General features: G+C 30.0%; 1 long non-coding RNA gene across 1 annotated transcript; it reads right to left on the bottom strand.

Moving 5' to 3' along the window:
* Nucleotides 1–4,786: 4,786 nt before the first annotated feature.
* LOC139886066 (uncharacterized) lies at nucleotides 4,787–5,905 on the bottom strand. The gene is made up of 3 exons (XR_011772250.1): nucleotides 5,817–5,905; nucleotides 5,612–5,737; nucleotides 4,787–5,312 (listed from the first exon to the last, which is right to left on the bottom strand). It is a non-coding gene; the product is annotated as an uncharacterized lncRNA (long non-coding RNA).
* Between the last annotated feature and the right edge of the window lie 444 nt (nucleotides 5,906–6,349).

Raw genomic sequence — 6,349 nt, 5'->3', positions numbered from 1 at the left:
ATTATGAATATCATTATTAATGTTAAAGTAAGTGTTATTATAACTATTAGTACTAGTATTACCATTATAATTATTGTTATAATTATTATTATTATTATTATTATTATTATTATTATTATTATTATTATTATTATTATTATTATTAACAACCTATTATCATTATCATTAATATTAGTATTATTAACATACTTATAATTATTATTACCATAATTATAAGTATTACACCTATTATTATTATTATTATGAGTGTTAGTTACAATATTATCTTTAACTTTAAAACTTTAATAATATTATCTTTATGATGAAAAGGTTTATTATGATATTCATTATGAAAGTAATACAAATTATTATTATTTTTGTAAATAGTAGTATTAGTATCTTTTTACGAATAATATAATTGTTAATATTAACATAAGTACTACTATTTATATTATCACAAATATTATTATTATGTAATTACTAAAATCAATAACTATCAATAACAGTAAAATTAATATTTTTACAAGTATTAGTATTAATATCATTGCCATTATCACTAATAGAGTTATTAAAAACACAAGTATATTATTAATGTTATTATCATGGTTTTTACTAATATTAACTTAGTATAATTTAAACTCATATTTTGATAAACAAATGAAACACATACATATATATATATATATATATATATATATATATATATATATATATATATATATATATATATATATATATATATATATATATATATATATATATATATATATATATATATATATATATATATATATTTAACACATATAACATAACAAAATATTTTATTATATAAAAGGAATATATGAAATATAAATATATTATTAATATAAGAATGATATCAATACTAGGTAATATATATATATATATATATATATATATATATATATATATATATATATAAACTTATTTAATTGTGATTATGTGTGTTAATATAAATACAAATGATATAGGTTCGTGAATCCGAGGCCAACCCTGCATTGTTCAATATAGTCATATGTATTTTTACTACAAAATACATTAGGTGAGTTTCATTATTCCCTTTTTAAATGCTTTTGCAATATATATTTTTGGGACAGAGAATACATGCACTGCTTTTATAAATGATTTATAAAATAGACACAAGTACGTAAAACTACATTCTATGGTTGAATTATCGAAATCGAATATGCCCTTTTTATTAAGTCTGGTAATCTAAGAATTAGGGAACAGACACCCTAATTGACGCGAACTCTAAAGATAGATCTATCGGGCCCAACAAGCCCCATCCAAAGTACCGGATGCTTTAGTACTTCAAAATTTATATCATGTCCGAAGGAGGATCCCGGAATGATGGGGATATTCTTATATATATATATTGTGAATGTCGGTTACCAGGTGTTCAATCCATATGAATGATATTTTTGTTTCTATGTATGGGACGTATGTTTATGAGAAATGAAAATCTTGTGGTCTATTAAAATGATGGAAATGATTATTTATGTTAAACTAATGAACTGACCAACCTTTTGGTTGACACTTTAAAGCATGTTTATTCTCAGGTATGAAAGAAATCTTCCGCTGTGCATTTGCTCATTTTAAAGATATTACTTGGAGTCATTCATGACATATTTCAAAAGACGTTGCATTCGAGTCGGCGAGTTCATCAAGATTATTATTAAGATAATTATAATTAGATATATTATGAAATGGTATGCATATCGTCAATTTTAGATGTAAGGAAGTTTGTCTTTTCAAAACGAATGCAATGTTTGTAAAATGTATCATATAGAGGTCAAGTACCTCGCGATGTAACCAACTATTGTGAATCGTTTGTAATCGATGTGGACTTTGTTCGGATGGATTAGGACGGGTCCTTTCAATATGATCATAACAATACCAACTTTGACTCACAATATGATTATGGCAGCAACATTGACCAAGTATGACCCAATAGAACTCAATAATATCCTGCTATTCTAAAAAAAAAAATAAAAAAAAAAACAGCATAATCAACCCAAAACTCATATAAGAAGGCAACTTTGACCCAAATCATCTTTCAGCCATAAATTATGAACCAAACCCTATTGCAGCAGTAACCTTGACCCAAACCAATATATCAGTGATCATTTTGACCCAATTTATCAACACAAATGTAAAAAATACCCAAATCAGAAATGCAGAAGTAACATTGACCTAATCTCGCTTCAAAGGAGTAATTATAACCCATAATAATACTATAGTGGTATTATCACCGAATATAACACCAGTAACAGTATAATTAATAAATTTAACCCAAAAACAGTTTCTGCACCTCTGATAAGAATATCTCGTGAACAGGAAAGCCTCCATAACACAGCAACATACCAACTGAAACATTTTAATCAAATAGAACCAATAGAATAGTAACCAATAACCAAGGACTGACTCAGACACATAAGCACCAGAGTACAAAGATTGGAGTAGCCTCTAATATGGGTAGAAACTCAAATTGAAAATATGGCAGCCTAGGTTATGAAAATGGATCATCAACTGTACTTTAAATATGAAGGGCCCTCTTATATTACAAACTCAAAGTAACAGTTTTACCATAAACATACCTATCATACTTCTAAAGAAACATAAATAGACCAAAATCTTCAAAAGGAACAAAAGTGAACATTTGTCCAACCTTATCACTCCTTTAAATAAGAAAGTAGTGCGACGATTACCATGCACTTTCACCAAAATCTCCAAACTGATGTGACTGTTACCATAAAATTGACACTTTTGACTCAAGTATAACCTGTGAAGACTAACAGCGTTGACTTTTAAAAAAGACCAAATTGTCTTGACAGTTAAAAAAGTGATAAAACAATCAAAAAACCTACCCAATCTCCCCTTATAACTCCAAAACCCCTAATAATGTCCCAATATGTACATCTGCCAATTCCAGGTTTCATAACTGCATACCACCAAGCAAGTTTGACTATAAAAACTCAAACTAAATTATAAAACACCCAAACCACCCACCCAACCCAAGTGGATTTTTGTTTGCAAAGTACAAAAATGATAATGCTATGTTGTGGGGTCAACGTCGACGAATTATAACCCCGCTAGTTTAAGATCATGGCTTCGCCACTGCTTGTGGTGGAGTTTTCGTTGGACTGGTGTATCGGTATGGCTATAAAAGCAAGTTTGTTTTGGGTTTTAATTGGGCCGACAATTTTTTGGCGATTTGGTTTGATAGGATTGATGTGGTGTTCAATGGAAATTTTCGTGTTGGGTTGAATGCTTCGCGTGTATAGTTAAAGGTGTTCCTTTGGCTCGAGGCTGCAAAGATGTGTTCGGGCATTCAGTTTCACGTTTGGATATCTCAACATGGCTGCTTCTGTTACGGTTCTAAGGTGCAAGTAGTATGGTTTTTTTTATTATTGTCTATATGGCTCTGTATCTTTTTATGCAATGGCTAGAGATCTCTATTGTCATTTTGTTTTTTATTTTAGCTGATGGTTATCATCTTTTGGACATGTCTTATGTAAGTCCAATTAGATCCTCTTTGTACCGAGCAATCTTTCACAATTTCGTAAAAGATCTTTTAATTTAATTTTGTTTTTTGCCACAAAAAAATAGTTGTTCGGTAATAGATATTGATATGAATATGAATATAAATATTACTCTGTATTAAAGATCATAAAAGGAAATGAATGTGAGAATGCTTAATAGTTATTTAGGTTTGAATGATTCAACACAATTTTCTTGTCATTTGAATACACAGCTAGCTGAAGACCCGCGAATTCGCGGAGCTTTTTGAGAGTTTAATCAAAAATAATGTTTATAATCAATCAATGTATTAATTTAAAGAAGTAGTGTTAAATCATTACTCGATAGATAAATTATTTTAACCTCAATTTATTTAATGGTGCTTTGACAAACCTTTTGAATTGTCACTTGCTTAAGACTGGTAATAAAGCGGCGTCATTTTCATCTCGTCAAGTGAGGTGGCAGCGACTGACGAATTCTGACGCCTCCATCGCAGCGTCAGAAAGTGACGAAACAGGGCGTAAGTCAATTATTTGATGGAAGAGAGAAGGAGCGTGAGGCTAGGAGGGGGCCAATCAGCTTGAGAGAGAGAATATATATTTGTTATTTATTTATTTTTTCATACCCAATTTTCAATCAGATTTTACCACATAATCTTCCAAATATTTGACACAAAAACTTGACATTTTGGGTTAACGGAGGTCAAATACAGTCACAGCCAAAAACCCATTTTTTTTTACCAAAAAGTGCACAATCCGACTCTGACATCGACGTCAGGGTTAGGAATAGTCTACTATTACCATAATTTTCCAAATACGAAAGATTAAATGTTTATAAGTTGACCACATACAAATATACAATATATAATAATGCTAATGTATATTATACAACTTGATCGATGTGTCTATATTTTGATGTCTTCTATTTTTAACTTTTATACCACTACACTTTATATTAACATGCTCCAATATTTAAGTATTGATACCACAACATTTTATATAAATACGTTTCAATGTTGGCTTCGGAGATTAAAAAAAAAATAGACTTAAATTAAAATTATACACGAAAAATATAACCTTTGGAGCTCGTGCATTACACGGCTACTCCAGTTTTAAAAGTTTTAAAGTATTCATATATAGATAGAGATTCTATATTTTATAAAGAGCTGTATTTTATAAATATATTACTCCACAAAAGAAACATTATAGTTCATCAATCACATCATATATTATATTTGTTTGAGTCTACATATGCAAAAGACTTTCACTTAATCAAATTCAAATATAGCTTCATCAAATACAAAGTGTTATGCTAAACATCTCATAATATCACATCTGAGTTACATCTCTCGCATATGTCAGCAAACATTCTCGAATAACTACGAAATGAGTGATGATCACTTAACCCGAGTTGTTTCATTTATTTTACTTTGTTACCGAGTTCGCGTAATACTTTAGGAGCAAGTAGATGTGACAATAATATAAGTTATAAGGTTTTCCCTTGTTCGGGTACCCGGGAGGGCGAGTACTATTCGATTTGGGATAACCTGCCATAAAGAACCAAATATTGCAGAAAAGATGATTTACCAAAGCATCTTCCTGTCTTGTTGATTCCAAAGCCAATCTGTAGCCACTATAAAGGGGTTCTTCATAAGCTTGAGGAATGAGCATGAAATCACTTTAAAGAGAGTTTAACATATATATTGTTCTACACAAATGAACTTCCTAGAATTTCCACTTTGAAAGGTGATAAATTTCCACAAATGAACTTACTTGAATTACATGAATATTCCCACTCTGCATCCAATCAAAGATTATGCGAGAAATGAAAATACAAAATGACCAGCTGGGTCAAAAGACTTAAAACATGACAAAGAACAGGTTGGGTTGTACCGCAAATACTTTCTTAAACTTTTTTAGATTAGTAACAACATTTAAAGTCTTACTTGTATACAAAAACAACATCAATAGAATCATTAAGTCATATATTTTTAATAATATGGTTTAGATGGTACTATCAATTAAAACATAACCCAAATTGACCAACTCACAAGTTTGATTATAAGATAATAGATGCAAAAGAAATAATAACTTACGCAAGAGGTGGGAAGTGACTTGAAAAAAGTTTTTTCAAAATTAGTGATGTTCTTAATGTCACAACATGCATCTGTCTATCTTTTCCCTTGCACGATTATTCGAACTAAATCAGCTACTTGCATGACCTGTAAAACAGAAAATTAACCAATCAGCGGTCATCACGCTAGAAACATATAGACGATGAGGGGATAAAAAGTGAATCACCTCTTTTCAAGTTGCATCCACATCCTTAGTATTAGACGTAGTCATTGTTTGAATTCTTATAGGGTGATTGCTAGCTGGAGCCACATCTCCGGCCATGACAATATATAAGCACAAGCGTAATACTAAAAGAATCTCATCACATACCTAATGAGAGCCTTTAATTTGAATAAACCAATATAGGAGGTTAAAACTTTTTGGATAAAACGTATAAGAACATGACCATTAGTCACACACTTGTTATAATATAATGTAAAACCACTTTTTCATAATTTGTAAAACAACACATTGACTATTATTCAGACACTTGTTGTAATATATGCAAGACCATTTAACGTGTTAAACCCCTTTCGTCTTGCTCTTTTTTTTAAATCCAATTTCTTATTTCTTACCCATTATACCCGTTAGAGAAATAGTGTAACCCAATGTCCAATGGGACCCACACATATATATAAGTAAAACTATCACATTCAGAAGTAAACAAAGATTGAGAAGGGCTAACCTGATGTAAGAACACTGCAATACATACTTTTGCT

This window comes from Rutidosis leptorrhynchoides, chromosome 1 (assembly GCF_046630445.1).
Source record: "Rutidosis leptorrhynchoides isolate AG116_Rl617_1_P2 chromosome 1, CSIRO_AGI_Rlap_v1, whole genome shotgun sequence".
Lineage (NCBI taxonomy): Eukaryota > Viridiplantae > Streptophyta > Magnoliopsida > Asterales > Asteraceae > Rutidosis > Rutidosis leptorrhynchoides.
The sequence above is the reverse complement of the archived record's forward strand: the minus strand, read 5'-3'. Positions and strand labels throughout refer to the sequence as shown.